This window comes from Zalophus californianus, chromosome 15, assembly GCF_009762305.2.
Source record: "Zalophus californianus isolate mZalCal1 chromosome 15, mZalCal1.pri.v2, whole genome shotgun sequence".
NCBI lineage: Eukaryota > Metazoa > Chordata > Mammalia > Carnivora > Otariidae > Zalophus > Zalophus californianus.
In genome coordinates this window covers 58,488,062-58,505,588 of record NC_045609.1, presented here as the reverse complement: position 1 = coordinate 58,505,588, position 17,527 = coordinate 58,488,062, and the positions used below count along the sequence as shown (strand labels likewise).

General features: G+C 37.3%; 1 protein-coding gene across 3 annotated transcripts in view; it reads left to right on the top strand.

The window, feature by feature from the left end:
- The window catches only part of HPSE2 (heparanase 2 (inactive)), a 687,285-nt gene that overhangs the window by 288,567 nt on the left and 381,191 nt on the right, over nucleotides 1–17,527 (top strand). The window lies entirely within an intron of this gene.

The window sequence follows — 17,527 nt, the reverse complement described above, 5'->3', positions numbered from 1 at the left end:
TTCCTGCCCAGAAACATAACTTTGTTTGCTTCCAGATATGGGCCTCCACCCTTCTTCCCCCACAGTCTCATGGCCTCAGCACAGGCTGTGAGCAGCTGCTCAGGAAGAACATAGAAAGAATGATGAAGTCATAGAATTGCTAGTGTTTTCAGGAGGTCTACTCTTGCAGGAAGCTGTCAGCTCTGTTTTTATGGGTAGGGATTCCACAGCTTCCCTGGGTAGATATGGTCCAGTTGAGTCCTTCTCTCTTATGTTGTCAGTATAAAATTTCTCTCAATGACTTGGATCAAGATAGAGAGTATATGTGTGCCATGAAGGTGATAAAATCAGGATCTAAAAATATCTGACTAAGCTGCAACTAAATTAGATATAGCAAGATGGACTTAAATACACATATAACTAAATTAGTTATCACTTAATGGGAAGAGATTTTGGAGCATCAGTCTGTATGGAAGAGAAACAGGATTTAGGTGAAAGTGATGGGCTACCAAAAATGTTAATGGCTTAGGCTGGCTCAATATAAGAAAAGTACCTAGAATGAAAACTACGAGAATTTCTTCTATCAGATCAGATGCTTTCTGCATCAAATTCTTATTATTGAGGAGGACAGTAACAAATTGTATTTGTAGCAAAGTAACAACAATGGAGAAGAACTTGAATCATCGATAATGCTTACTTGTAACTAGCATTTGTTTACCAATTTCTATGTATCCAACATTCTGTTAAGAGCTTCTATTAGTTTTTGCTACATAACTGTAGTAGATTAGATTATTGTTTCATAAATATTCATTCCTCCCTCTCCCAAATCCATTAGAAGAATAAATTTGCTTCCCCTCCTCTTGACTTTGGACTTGGGCACATGATTTTCTCAGACCGATGGTCAGCTAGTAGATGTGACAGGCAAAAGCCCAGGGTTTTGCATATGTTTTATTAGTTTGGCTTGCCCTCTTACACTCCTGCTTGTTACCATGAGATGAACATGCCTTGGGTAGGTGCTGGTCTGAGGAGGATAGGACTTAACTTGGAGCAGATTCATACCCAATCTGCAGCTTTTGGAGCAAATCACAGCCAAGACCAACATAGACCAGCTGAACTCCAGTCAACCTATAGACAAGAAAGCTAGAAATAAATGCTTATTGTTGTATGCTATTGAGTTTTGATGTAATTTGTTATGCAGAATTATTGTGGCAATAGGTGATCAGTATTGTAACAGACAACCTCAAAGTCTCAGTGGCTTACACCAAAAAACTTTTTTCCCCCTCAAAAGGCTATGAATCAGTTGTGGTTCTGCTAGACTTGGCTGAGATAGGTGAGACTTGGCTTCTGACTGAAGGTTGGGTTGAAGTTTGCTGTGTGTGTTTTCTTATTTTCCTTGGACCAGTGCCTCCCTGGGAGCATATTCTTCATATGGATCATCACAGCACAAGAAAGCAAGCAAACCATGCAAGCATGTTTAAAGGTCTGATGATGTCACTTCTGCTAACATTACATTGGCTAAAGCAAATCATTTGGCTAAACCCATTATCACTGAGACAGGGAAGTATGTATGCTCCACCACAGTGGTAGTCCCTGCATACATGGAAAAGAGCATGAATATATACTTCTAACACTGGGAGGGAGGGTATAAAATTTGGGAACAATGATTGTCCAATCTACTCTAGTGACTGGTACATTATTTATTTCAATCTTTATGACAATATGGTGGAATCAATACCATTCCTATTTATCTTTCACAAATGGGGAAACTGAGATACAGAAATGGTATTAAGTATCCAAATATCACACAGTCAGTAGGTTGAGGTTATGGGATTTGAACCTTTGGAGTATGATGCCGAAGAATGTATTCTTTACCACTATGCTTTACCTCCTCCCAAACATGTCATATAAGCAACATCTAAAAAATTAGAGCTGCTTTGCTTGGAGAGGAGAAGCCATGTGGTCACCATCTTCCTAACTCTGAAAGGTTATCATATGGAAGAGAGATAAGAAACATTTTATGTTTTGTTAAAATATAGTACCCTTGGTAGGGATATTGGGTAGAGAGATCAAAAGGATATAAATTTTGGCACAATTAAAGAAATCCTTTTTAACAGTCAAAAGTTCTCAAAGATGTAATGTATCCAAGTGAATACTTAGGTTACCACGAGACATGGATGTTATACAGAAGATTCCAGTATCATATGGAGAATAAGGTTAGCTTGAGAGAGGATTGAAACTTTAAGGATACTTTCAGCCAAATAATTCTATAATCCTATAAAATGTAAATTGTTCTATGGGGCGCCTGGGTGGCTCAGTCGTTAAGCGTCTGCCTTCGGCTCAGGTCATGATCCCAGGGTCCTGGGATCGAGCCCCGCATTGGGCTCCCTGCTCAGCCGAGAGCCTGCTTCTCCCTCTCCCACTCCCCCTGCTTGTGTTCCCTCTCTAGCTGTGTCTATCAAATAAATAAATAAAATCTTTTAAAAAATGTAAATTGTTCTAAAAATACTCATTCTCAGTTAGTAAAAACTTAACCAGTAGTAATAAAGCAGAGATTTCTGATGTTTAAAATGGCTAGACATTTTTTAGAGATAGCTAATAATCAAGAATCTTATGTCATCCTCTGAGTCAGCTATGCCCCATTGTATAATATTCCAGATGTGGGCAACAGATAACTTAGACATAGGTTATTTATGACCGTGAGGTGTAAAGATAATTCATTAAACTTCAGTTTATCAAAGTTACTAACTTACCTCCTTCTCCCACTCTGGAGCTAAGTTTCTTCTTACATTACGTAAAATGGGTGATGTTAGGCTAGATACTCTCTAAAAACTTGCAACTTGTCTCTGATAGTTAGTGATTCCACATAGTAAGTATGAAGAATTGAAGGATTATTATTTGCTTATTTTATTTATTTTTACTTTTTTAATTTGCTTATTTAAAAAAAGTAATTTGGTGCATACAAAATTTACAGTGTTGTTCTTTTTTTTTTAAAAGAATAACCCTATTTATATCCAGGCATCTAGGAGAATATAAAGTATGGGGGAAAAAAGTATGATGGTTTGTCTTTCTAAGTGATACCCAACAATCTACCTTTTCTCCTTTTTTTCTCTTTTCTGCTCATTTCTCCTTAATTGGATTTTGTGACAAACTTAATTTTAAAGTTGATAATTAAAATTTAAAACTCATAATAAAGATAGCACTTAAAGTTTCTACTACCTGTTTCAACTTTAAAAAATATTTTTTAACAATAAAATATGCTAAGATGTGTCTGATAGCAAGTTACAAATTCTCATGGAATTCTTCCCCAGCAGAATGTTCTGTGATGTGATGAACTGTAATTTGTTGACCAGGTCACATGCTAATGTCCTCCTGGGTTGATGCCATATGAACTTTCCACTATTGCAGTCTCTTACATATGTGTATAACAGAGGCTGTCAGCTCAAAGTCAGAGGATGTCAAAGACAAAAAAAAAAAAAAAATGCTTGGTGGCAACGAAAGCACCACCTTACACTTTATATGTTTCAGGAGAGAGGTCAAAGGACCAGCGGGCGTAATGACATTTGAACCTTCTGTTTCTGCTGAATGTGTTGGTTAGAGTAGAAATACCAATTTCTTTGAGTAGATGTGTCTTGCTATGCTTAAGTGGTATAGTCTATCACAAAAATGTTTTTGTTACAACAAATTATGAGAGGGATAGTTTCCTGAAGTCCTTATATATTTAAAAGTATATAATTTATGCTATAACTTCCCATAGAAATAAATGTGAAACCTTGTAACCATTATAGAAAATTTTGGACTTTAATGATGCTTTTTGATCTCCTAATTTTATCTCAACATAGTGGAAGTAACTCAGGAGAAACTGCAGTTTCCTAAATTAGCAGCATGACATACTGTGGTGGTTCTCAGTCATTCTTCATGCATTTTATCAGATCTAATTTTCTTGATTATACTGTTAAGCATAAGTTCTACTACTGAGTAACTGACAGGATAGCATTGTTAAAAATAGAGATTATTTTAAATTGCAGAGATGGTCACTGTGAAAATAACTGCACAGTAGTTACCAAAACATCTTGCCCAAATTTAATGCACATGAGCAGTATAGTTCTTACCTTACTGATATCAGTGACTGGTCTATCTGTTTATTAGTTTAAATGACATCTCTATGAGACAAATTTTATAATTCACTTGGCCTGCTACCTTTGAAATTTCTTGACTTTTTTTTTCAAATTTTGCACATAAACTGAGGCTTTATTTCTATTTTTTTCTTTTCCTTTTTCTTTTTTTTTTAAAGATTTTTATTTATTTATTTGACAGAGAGAGACACAGAGAGAGAGGGAACACAAGCAGGGGGAGTGGGAGAGGGAGAAGGAGGCTTTCCGTGGAGCAGGGAGCCCAATGTGGGGCTCGATCCGAGGACCTTGGGATCATGACCTGAGCTGAAGGCAGATGCTTAACAACTGAGCCACCCAAGCACCCCTTCCTTTTTCTTTTTAAGTAGGTTCTATGCCCATTGTGGAGCCCAGTATAGGGCTGGAACTCACAACCCTGAGATCAAGACCTGAGCTGCGATTAAGAGTCAGACACAGGACGCCTGGGTGGCTCAGTCTGTTAAGTATTGCTTTCGGCTCAGATCATGATCCCAGGGTCCTGGCATCAAGTCCCCCCAGTGGGCTCCTTGCTCAGCGGGAGCCTGCTTCTCCCTCTCCCTCCTACTCCCCCTGCTTGTGCTCTCTCTCTGACAAATAAATAAATAAAATCTTCAAAAAAAAAAAAAAAGAGTCAGACGCTTAACCCACTGAGCCACCCAAGCACCCCTCTATTTTTACATCAAACTTTTTTTCAGATTTTAATAATTCAAAATGCAATGGTACTGTACCTACATGCTGCTCATAAATGTATGTTTCCAGTAGTCAGGCTGGGTTTCTTCACTGGATGATCTTTTTAAGAGGTAGAAAAGGGACTTGAGGTTTCCCACCCTGTGTTTCACATGATGGGCTCCAGTCTCAGACAGAAGGTGAGCACATTTATACTTGCAGAGAAAATAACACAGAAATTGCATTCTTTTAACAGACAAATGGATTCAGTTCATCATCCAGCTCATACAAATGCACATACTGGTTCCTTCTTGTTGAAATGAAATAGTGATGAACACTATCTTTCAAATGAAGGTGTGGAGGCGGTGATGTGGTATCTTTCACCTAATGTAGAAAGCTAGAAGGAGGGTCACTCCTACTCTAACAAAAAAACCCAGATAATATAAAAAGTCATAACTTTTATTGAACCTATCAGTGAGCTGAGGTTGTAAGGAAACCGTCTAGCTTGAAATCCAAGTAAAGGCAGGTGCCTCCGAGCACTGGCTTACATGTAGCAGAGCACAGAAAGAAGATGGGGCCATCATCAAATGGGTAAGATGAATTCAGGTGAGATTTTTTAACAAATTGTTAAGTACTGAATGTAGGCTAGCGTGAAAGTGTAGAACCTCTGGCAGCTTCAGACATAAGGAGAGTTTAGACCCACTTTCTACCTCTTCTCCCCAGATCTCTACTGGGTTCTCACAAGAAAGACTGGGAGTGTAATGAAAAAGAGACTGAAGGAGTAGACTGGCTGCCACTGCAGGAAACATGAAAATTCCCAGTTGGACCCTTTTTCCCTAAGGAACAGAAACTGTAAGTCACCGAGAGAAGGGCAGCAACAGGCATAGGATAATTGTAGCTGGCAAAAGAGAAAAGGAAAAATATCCCCATTCCCAAGTGTAGAGAAAGAAACTATGTTGGGCCCAGACCAACTAGGGAAAGGCAGGATCACTGAGAAATCCCTGCCTCCAAGACCCAGGAACACAGGGCTTGCCTAAGAATAAAGACAACAGAGCATCCTACTCCCAGCCTCCTATCATCAGGGCTGCTGCACTGAGTAATAATCAATAGCAATCTATTAATGGGGTGGGGGTGGGGTAAGGGAAAGTTTACTTTAAAGACTTAACAGAGACTCTCTCTGAGGGGTAAGAGCACAAGGAAAGCTTGAAGCCATGGGTGGAGCAAGAACATTAGGAAAAATTCTCTAGCATATCAGCCCAATCCTGAACACAAGGTAAAGCTGCAGTGATTTGAAGCTGGTGTCACCTGGACAGTAACCACCACCACAGCAAAACCATAATTCAACTCAGTTCCTTACTAAATTGATTCACCCCCCCATCCAATAACCTAGCAAAGAAAGATATACCAATTTCCAAGCATAAATACTGTATACTTTAGTATCTATAATTCTATACACATTGTCTGGAATTCAGTCAAATATTATGAGATACCCACACAAGCAAGGACCAAACAACTCTCTGACAAGAAACAAATGAGTTAACAGAACCAGATTCTGAGATGACCCAGATATTTGAACCATAAGACAGGGGTTTTAAAGTAACTAAAATTAAAATTTAAGTCTTGACTTAAATTTGGTAGGCAGTATTAAACATATGGGAGAATTTTAGCAGAGATAGAAAATAAAGAGTTAAATAGAAATAATAGAAACTTAAAAAGAAAAACATGGTAACAGAGATGAAGAATGCCTTTGATGGATTTCTCTCACAGGCAATAAAAGAGTTAGTGAATTTGAAGATATATCATTAGTAATTACCCAAGCTGAAATATAAAGAGAATTTTTTTTAATAAAAATAAAGCAGAGCAGGGGCGCCTGGGTAGCTTAGTTGGTTAAGCTTCAGACTCTTGATTTCAGTTCAGGTCATGATCTCAGGGTCATAGGATCAAGCACCATGTTGGGCTCCACACTGGGCATGGAACTGGCTTGAGATTCTCTCTCTTCCTCTCTCCTCAGCCCTTCCCCGCCTCATGTACACATTCTCTCTAAAAAAAATAAATAAAATAAATAAAGCACAGCAGGAAGATGACAGAGTAGGAGGACACTAAGCCTACCTCATCCCATGGATACAACTAGATATCAGTCACATCAGTGTAAATAATCCAGAAAATGACCTGAAGACTGGTAGAAAAAACGCTCTACAGCTAAATATAGAGAAGAGGCCACATCAAAGAGGGTAGGAAGGGTAGAGACAGGGTCAGGAGCTAAATGGACCTGTGGGACTGTTCACAGGAGGAAAGGATGGTGTGGGCATGGAGAGGGGAGAGAAACAAAGGGGAGAGACTTTCACACCAGGGAGCCTGCATGGGGAAGACAAATCCCCATATCATTTGGCTTTGAAAACCAGAGGGACCTATTTCATGTGTTCTTGCAACCAGCAGTACTTAAAGCTTGGAACTAAAAACACCAGCAGGATCATGGGAGAGCTGGGAGGCTGAGAGGAAACAGCACAACAAACAGTCTTATGGAGATACAGCATAGAAGCAACAGTTTGAAAATGCTGGGGGTATACAAGAGGGAGATTTGCTTACTATTCTCAGAGCATGTGCTGGAGGAGCAGGGATCATTGGGAGACTTCTTTGGGAAAAAAGGAACTGGTGGGCACCATTTCCCTCCCCCACACCAAAGTATAAACACACACATACCTGAGGGAATCAGTGGTATGCCAGCACTTGACACCAAACATGCAAACAGTGCATCTCACCCACATGTTCTCCTGCAGACACTCCCCCTCCAGCAGGCCACAGCTCCAAGTCCCTTCTCACAGCAGACCCATGCAAACCTTGCTAATACCACAACATATTTCTGCAGATCCGTCCCCTTCAACCCACCAGCAACAAATCCTCTCCTGATGGCACTGCAAAGTCGGCCCCTATGTTCTCCTGCAGTTCAGTGCTGCTGCATCTCTGGCAAACACCTCATCTGACTCACCTTAAACTCAAGACAGCCCCAGACTGATCCACTAACAACACAGGAGCCAAACCCTGCCCACAACAGGCAGAGAGAGCCATTGCAGATGACTGAACTGAAGGCAAAAGTGGCTCAGCCACAATGGCAGGGCACATGCAGTACACATAGAAGACACCACTGAAGCACCAGGTTCCAGTGAACAGGGGACACTGCACTACAGGGCACTACAGGACCTCTTCTTCAAAAGGCCACTACTTTCAAGAGCAGGAGATGTAGCTGACTTTCCTGACACATAGAAAGAGACACAGAGGGTTAGACAAAATGAGGAGACAGAGGAATATGGCCCAAATAAAAGAGAAAGGCAAAAATCACAGCAAGAGACCTAAACGAAATGGAGATAATAATATACCTGATAGAGAATTTAAAGTAAAGGTCATAAAGATGCTCACTGGACTTTCTCAAGAGTGGAGGACCTCACTGAAACCCTTAGCAAAGAGATGGAAAACATAAAAAAGAACAAATCAGGGATGGAGAACTCAATAAATGAAATTAAAAATACACTAGGTGGAATAAGTAGTAGACCAGAGGAAGTAGTAAATGAATCAGGGACCCGGAGGACAAAGTAATGGAAAGTAATCAAGGTGATAGGAGAGAGAAAAATATATGCTGAGGGAACTGAGCAACACAATCAAGGGTAATAAGATTTACATTATAGGGATCCCAGAAGGAGGAGAGACAAGGGGCTGAAATTCGTTTGAAAAACTAATAGCTGAAAACTTCCCAAATCTGGAGAAGGAAACAGAAATTTAGGTTCAGGAGACACAGAGAGCCCCCAACAAAGTCAACCCTAGGAGGTCCACATTAAGACACATGGTAATTAAAATGGCGAAAAGTAGTGATAAAGAGAATTTTTAAAGCAGCAAGATATAAGAAAACAGTTACAAGGGAAACCTCATAAGTCTATCAGATGATTTTTCAGCAGAAACTTTGCAGGCCAGAAAGGAGTGGCATGATACATTCAAAGTGCTGGCAGTAAAAAACCTACCACCAAGAATACTCGATCCAGCAAGACTATCATTCAGAATAGAAGGAAAAAAGTGAAAAGTTTCCCAAAGAAAAGTTAAAGGAATTCATGACCACTAAACCAACCTTACACAAAATGTTAAAGGGGTCTCTGAGTGGAAAGAAAAGAGTATTAAGTAGGAGTAAGAAAAGTAGTAGGAAACACAAAAGCAGTAAAAATAAGTTTATCTATAAAAATCACTCAACTGACACAAAATAAAAGGATGTAAAGTATGACACCATATACCTAAAATATGTGTGGAGAGGAGTAAAGAGTGAGTTCAAACTTAAGCAACTATCAACTTTATATAGACTGCTATATGCATAAGATGTTATACAAACCTAATAGTAACCACAAATCAAAACCCAGTAATAGATATGCAAAAAATAAAGAGAAAGGAATCCAAGGATCTCACTAAAGAAATCTAACTTACTACGAAAGAAGAGAGCAAGGGAAAAATGGAACAGAGCAGAACTACAAAAACAACCATAAAACAAGTAACAAAGTTGCAATAAATACATACCTATCAATAATTACTTTGAATGTAAATGGAATAAATGTTCCAATTAAAAGATATAGGATGATCAAGTGGATAAAAAAAATAAGACCCATCTATATGCTGCATACAAGAGACTCAGTTAAGACCAAAAGACACATGCAGATTGAAAGTGATGGGATGTTGTATGGAAGTGTTGAATCACTATATTGTACACCTGAAACAAATATTATACTGTATGTTAACTAACTGGAATTTAAATAAAAACCAAACAGAAAAAAAGAAAGAAAGTAAAGGGATGGAGAAGCATTTATCATGCAAATGGAAGTGAAAGGCAAACTGGGGTAGCAATACTTATATCAGACAAAACAGACTTTAAAACAACAATTGTCACCATACACTATATAATCATGAAGGGGACCCAACAAGAAGATAAAACCATTGTAAATATTTATGCACCCAACATGAGAGCACCCAATACATAAAACAGTTAATAACAAACATAAAGGAAGTAATCTGCAGTAATAGTAGAGGACTTTAACACCTCACTTATGTCAGTGGTTAGATCATACAAACAGAAATTCAACAAGGAAACAGCTTTGAATGACACATAGGACCAGATGGATTTAACATATATTCAGAACATTCCATCCTAAAACAGCAGAATATACATTTTTCTCAAGGGCTCATGGAACATTCTCCAGAATAGGTCACATATTAGGCCACAAAACAAGTCAACAAATTCCAGAAGATCAAAGTCATACCGTGCATCTTTTCTAGCTACAATACTATGAAACTAGAAATTGACCACAAGAATGAATCTGGAAAAAACAGAAATACATTGAGGTTAAATAAAATGCTACTATACAACAAATGGGTGAACCCAGAAATCAAAGGGGAAATTAAAAAAATACATGGATACAGATGAAACTTAAAACACAATGGTCCAAAACCTTTGGGATGCATCTAAAGTGGTTCTAAGAAGGAAGTTTATAGCAATACAGGCCTACCTCAAGAAGGAAGATAAATCTCAAGTAAGCAACCTAACTATACACCTACAGGAGCTAGAAAAAGAACAACAAAGAAAGCCTAAAGCCAACAGAAGGAAGGAAATAATAAACATTAAAGCAGAAATAAATGATATAGAAACAAACAAAAAAACCCCAATAGAACGGATCGATAAAACCAGGAGCTCGTTCTTTGAAAAGATCAACAAAATTGAGAAATCTTTAGTCAGATTCATAAAAAAAAAAAAAACAAAAGAGGGAGGCCTCACATAAAATCAGAAATGAAAAAAGAGAAAGAACAACTGACACCACAGAAATACAAATGATTGTAAAAGATATGAAAAATTGTATGTCAACACATTGGGCAACCTAGAAGAAATGGATAAATTCCTAGAAACATTTCCAAAATTGAAGTAGGAAGAAATAGAAAATTTGAACAGACCAATTACCAGCAAGGAATCTAAATCAATAATCAAAAATCTCCCATGAAGCAAAAGTTCAGGACTAGATGGTTCACAGGTTAATTCTACCAAACACTTACACAAGAGTTAACATTGTTCTTCTCGGGGCACCTGGGTGGCTCAGTCATTAAGCGTCTGCCTTCGGCTCAGGCCATGATCCCGGGGTCCTGGGATCGAGCCCCGCATCAGGCTCCCTGCTCCGCGGGAAGCCTGCTTCTCCCTCTCCCACTCCCCCTGCTTGTGTTCCCTCTCTCTCTGTCTCTCTCTCTCTCTCTCTCTCTCTCTGTCAAATAAATAAATAAAATCTTTAAAAAAAAACAAAAAACAAAAACAAAAAAAATATTGTTCTTCTCAAACTATTACAAAAAATAGAAGAAGGGAAAAAAAACCCCAAAACTTCCAAGTTCATTCTATGAGGCCAGCATTACTCTGATACAAAAACCAGATAAAGAGACTACAAAAAAGAACTACAGACCAGTATCTCTGATGAACATAGATACAAAAATCCTCAACAAAATATTAGCAAGCCAAATCCAACAATACATTAAAAAAATCGTTCACCATGATCAAGTTGGATTTATTCCTGGGATGCAGGGATGGTTCAGTATTTGCAAATCAATCAGTGTGATACATCACATCAATAAAAGGAAGGATAAAAAACATGCTGTCGTATCAATGGATGCAGAAAAACATTTGACAAAGTACAACATCCATTCATTATAAAATCCCTCAACAAGTAGATTTAGAGGGAGCATACCTCAACATAATAAAAGGCATATATGAAAAACCCACAACTAACACCATACTCAGTGTGAAAAAACTGAGAACTTTTCCCCTAATGTCAAGAGCAAGACAAGGATGTTCACTCTTACCACTTTTCTTCAACATAGTACTGGAAGACCTAGCCATGGCAATCAGACAAATATAAATGAATGAACGAATGAATGAATGAATGAATTAGGATCCAAATTGATAAGGAAGAAGTAAAACTTTCACTATTTGCAGATGACATGATACTATATATAGAAAACCCTAAAGTCTCCACCAAAAAACTACTAGAACTAATACATGAATTCAGTAAGGTTGCAGGATGCAAAATTAATGTACAGATATCCCTTGCATTTATATACACTAATAATGAAGTAGTAGAAAGAGAAATTAGGAAACAATTCCATGTAAAATTCACCAAAAAGAATAAAATAGCTAGAAATAAATTTAATCAAGGAGGTGAAAGACCTGTATTCTGAAAATTATAAAACATTGATGAAAGAAATTGAAGATGACATAAAGAAATGGAGAGATATTTTATGTTCATGAATGGAATAACAAATATTATTAAAATGGCCATGCTTTCCCAAGCAACCTATAGATTTAATGCAATCCCTATCAAAATACCAACAGTATTTTTCACAGAACTAGAGCAGTTGATGCTCAAATTTGCATGGAACCACAAAAAACCCTGAACAGCCAAAGCAATCTTGAAAAAGAACAAAACTGGAGGTATTACAATCCCAGATCTCAAGATAGAGTACAAAGCTGTAGAAATAAAAACAGTATGGTACTCACACAAAAATAGGCACATAGATCAATGGAACAGAATAGGGAGCCCAGAAATAAACCCAGGACTATATGGTCAATTAGTCTTCAACAAAGGAGGCAAGAATATGCAATGGGAAAAAAGTCTCTTCAACAAATGGTGTTTAGAAAACTGGACAGAATGAAAAGAATGAAAAGAATGAAACTGGACCAGTTTCTTACACCATACTCAAAAACACAATGTATGAAACACCTAATGTGAGACATGAAGCCATAAAAATCCTAGAAGAAAGTAGGCAGTAACATCTCTGACATTGGCCTAATAACAATGTTTTTCTAGATATGTCTCCTGAGGCAAAGGAAACAAAAGCAAAAATAAACTACTAGGACTACATCAAAATAGAAACTTCTGCACAACAAAGGAAACCATCAACAAAACTAAAAGACAACCTATTGAATGGGAGAAGATATTTGCCTATGACATATCTGATAAAGGGTTAGAATCCAAAATATATAAAAGAACTTACACCACTCAACACCAAAAAACCAAAACAATTAAAAAATGGACAGAAGACATGAACAGACATTTTCCCAAAGAAGACATACAGACGGTCAAGAGACACCTGAAGAGATGCTGAACATCACTAATCATCAGGGAAATGCAAGTCCAAACCACAAGGAGAGATCACCTCACACATGTCAGGATGGCTAAAATTAGAAACACAAGAAACAGCAAGTGTTGGAGAGGATATGGAGAAAAAGGGACCCTTATGCACTGTTGATGGGAATGCAAGCTGGGGCAGTCACTGCAAAACAGTATGGAGGTTCCTCAAAAAATTAAAAATAGAACTACCAGATTATCCAGAAATTTCACTACTGGGTATTTACCCGAAGAATATAAAAACACTAATTTGGAAAAGATATATGCACCCTTATGTTTATTGCAGCATTATTTACAATAGCCAAGATATGGAAGCAGCCCAAGTGTCCACTGATTGATGAATGGATAAAGAAGAAGTAGTATAGATACACAATGGAATATTGCTCAGTCATCAAAAAGAACAAAACCTTGACATTTGCAGCAAAATGGATAGATGTATAAAGTATAATACTAGGTGAAATAGAGAAATACAAGTACCATGATTTCACTCATATATGGAATTTAAGAAACAAAATAAACAAATGAAGTAAAAGAGAAACAAACCAAAAACTAGACTTTTAACTATATAGAACAAACTGATGGTTACCAGAGGGGAGGTGGGTGGACGGGATGGGTTTAATAGGTAAAGGGGAGTTAGAGTAACGTTACCACAATTAGCACTGAGTAACATAGAATTAATATATTGTACTCCTAAAATTAACATAACACTGTATGTTAACTATATTGGGATTAAAATTAAAAAAACAGAAAAACTCAAAAGTAAAAAAATATAGAGCAGAGCATCTGAGAGCTGTGATATATATTAAACAATCTAGTATACCTATAATTAGAATATGGACTGAGAAAAGAGGGAAAACAGAGCAGAAGAAATATTTGTAATGGCGGAGAATTTTCTGTACTTTCAAAGGAAACAAAGAAGTTCCATTTCAAGGAGGACATTGCATTGAGAGATAAGGGGCACTAGAACCATCAGTTGCTGTAGCTGTCTCATCCTCCTCTCTTTTTGGATATTTGTAGGTGATGTTTGCTAGGATGTTTGCAGGTATGCAAGGTGTAAAGAGATGAGAAATAGGGCGCCTGGGTGGCTCAGTTGGTTAAGCGACTGCCTTCAGCTCGGGTCATGATCTCAGGGTCCTGGGATCGAGCCCCGCATCGGGCTCCCTGCTCCGCGGGAGCCTGCTTCTCCCTCTGACCCTCCCCCTGCTTGTGTTCCCTCTCTCACTGTCTGTCTCTCTGTGTCAATTAAATAAATAAATAAAATCTTTAAAAAAAAAAAAAAAAAAAAAGAGATGAGAAATAGGTTGTGGAGAGGAGTTATTCTTTTGTTTAAGATGAGTGCTCTAGTTTAAGTTCCAAACAGTTCTTCAGTTGTCCTGTTACATATTAATTTACCTCTTGGGGAGTTAGGGAACTTTTTTTCAGATACTTAAAAAAAAATGGAATTGTTTAACTCAATAACTAAAGAAAATGGAGCCCTTATTGTATACATTGGACTATACCATGACTGAAGGTGATTCAAAGATGAATGAGACCCATTTATACCCACAAGACATATATAGTCTATTAGAACGGGTAAAGTATACTAGTTTTTAACTCTTTTCTCTTTGAATGCTCTAAGAGAAATAGTAATCTACTCCATTTACTGAATGCACACTATATACCAGGCACTTTGAGAAGCAATTTATGTTAGATTATCTTTTTCAGTTGTTATAAAATTCCTTGAGACAGATATTCCCATTTTATAGAGAAGAAAGTAACAAAAAGAGGTTTAAATGATTTGTCCAGGTTTACACAGCTGGTGTAGAGCCAGGATTTGTATCTAGACAAATGAATTTCAGAGCTTCATCTTTCACTCATTATGTCATACTTCCCATCTTGCATAAGATGTCATGCAAGATTTAAGGAAGATGCCATAAGATTAGTAGACATGTGCAAAAATCACATAAGGGTGGTAATATTTGAGATGGAAACATTTTAGAATGTGATATTTGAAGGAGGTAATATTTGGGATGATCTTCCACAAGTATGCCTTAAGATTAGGACAGATGGGGGATTGGTTTGGAGGGAACCCCATGAACAAAAGATGGCAGTAGGAAAGTACAGATCTTGTTCAGTGATCTGTTGGTTGGAAAGGATTTCCAATATCTTTTCCTAAAGGACAATACCATTTGGAACATTATATAGTTATTGGGGCCTATACTGTAGTGAATTCATCCTGTCATTTCCTAGATGAGAAGGCTGAGATCCAAAAAGAAGAAATTACTTGCTTGATATCTTCCACACATAACTATGATGCATTCAAAAGAATATTTTCTTAATTGTGCTTAAGGTTTTAATTAAATTTGGGTGTTACCTTCTTAGAACACTTAATTAAGTCAGACGTCATTGTACATGCAGTTGACCACCCACCATAGAGCATGATTAACAATGCAACCTTGCCTTTTCACCCCATGCGATTTTGCGAACTCCCCCTTTCCCTTCAGCTTGCTTAAATATTCCATATTAAGAAATCTTAAGGCAACCTATAGAAGAAGAAGGAAAAGGCCACAGTTTCTCCCTCTTTCAATAAATAAAATAACAGCAGCAAACAGAGATAATGAAATAAAAGAAATAAATGAAATAAATATTGTCTTGTGCAGCATTTAAAAAATCAAAATAAAAACTAAATATAAGTGGGGCAGCTGGGTGGCTCAGTCAGTTAAGCATCTGCCTTGGGCTCAAGTCATGATCCCAGGGTCTGAGATTGAGCCTTGTGTTGGGCTTCCTTCTCAGTGGGGAGTCTGCTTCTTCTCCCTCTGTCGTTCCCCACCTCATGCTTGCTCCCTCTCTGTCTCTCTCTCTCAAATCAATAAAATCTTTAAAAAAATTAAATGTGAGCAAAAAAAAAAAAAAAAGATTTTCTGAGTACCTTTTATATACTGGGGAGATAGACATAGACAAAACAGATAAAGTCCCTGCCCCACAGAACTTAAACTCAGATAGAATTTAGCTGAAGTAATGTTTGTAAAGCACCCAGCAGAGTTCCTGACACATAGATATTAGCGTAGTATGTAGCTCTTGTATATATTTGTGTGTATGACCTTATTCTGTCATCTTCCTTCTCTAACCCCAGAAAGGCAAACATTTCTACTGATTTTAGAGGCTGTAGTAGGATTTCGAACCGACTCAATCCTAATTTCTCTTAATAAATAAATAAATAAGGTCATTTGTGATGACCTTTTCCTTTTACTATCATGTACTAAGTACAATATAACATAAAGGACTTTCTATCAGTTCTCTGCTATTTTTCAAAGTAAGTATGTCTGAGTTTATCTGCAAAGATTTTTTCATCTTATCTATAATTTATTGATAGCTCTTTTACATTTTTAAATATTTTTCTTTCCCATGCTTCCATATTTCTCTTTCCTAGAATACTATACAGAAGGACTAAGTGTTACAAGTGACTCAATCTTCCCACATATAATATTCTTCTCACAGTCAATCTCTACTTTATATCCACTCTTGTGTTATTGTACCATCCTAACATATTGTAATAATTGCTCATCAACTCTTAATATTCAACACCTCTTCCTAGATTTAATCCATTCCTTTGTCAAGTGCATTCATTCGGTACCTGTTTTCTCTTACTGGTTGTTGGTTTTACTCATTTACTTCCTTCATCTTGTTTCTAGGGACACTGTAGCCTTTCACAGAAATAAAGTAATTTAGGTATTATCAGGTGTGAGTTCTTACATTTGCAAAGAGTTTTTCACTTTGCAAAGCTTACTTCTATATTGCCTCATTCAAGGTTCTTAGAACTCCTGTGAAGTGAATAGTACAGATGTTATTTTTCCCAATAGGCAGATGAGAAAACAGAGGTCCATCTGGGTTTACAGGAATGCAGCTAGTTAGTAATAGACTTTTGCCTCAAATTCAGGTTTTCTGCTTTCAAATCTAATTTTCTTTTAACAATATTTTCCAGCTATATTCTATGAAAAGAAATGAGCTTCCCTGATTTTTGTTTTATCATCCTGTTTCTGCTGATGTAAAAAATTAGTATCTTTTATTTTCATTTTAGTGACAAATTTCAACATACAAATTAGTTCAGTAAACTTTCCCATCTCTGAATCTGGCCTTTAAGTCCTAAGTTAGGACTGAACTTATTTTACAGGAGTGAGAGTTTTGGAGACAACACTTCATAGAAGACTATACCCTCTAAGAGATTTTTCAGTTTTCCAGAAAAATGGTCGACTTCTAGTGACCTACAGCTCCAGGTTTACCAGAGGCAGTTGGGTGGATGGCAGGCTCCCTGCCTGGGATAATGAAATCACAGGAAATTATAGCTGTAAGTGACTTTACTAACTTACCCTTTCATCTTATAGATGTATAAACTTTGGCCCAAAGAGGTGACTTGCCCCAAAGTATATATTGATTAGTAGTAGTAGGATCAAGACTAGCATGAAAGTGTACCTATTATTAAATCATCCTCATTAGTAACTATGGACTCCTGGCGATTTTAGGGTAATATATTGAAGACAGAGATCAGTATCGTTTACAGGATCTTAG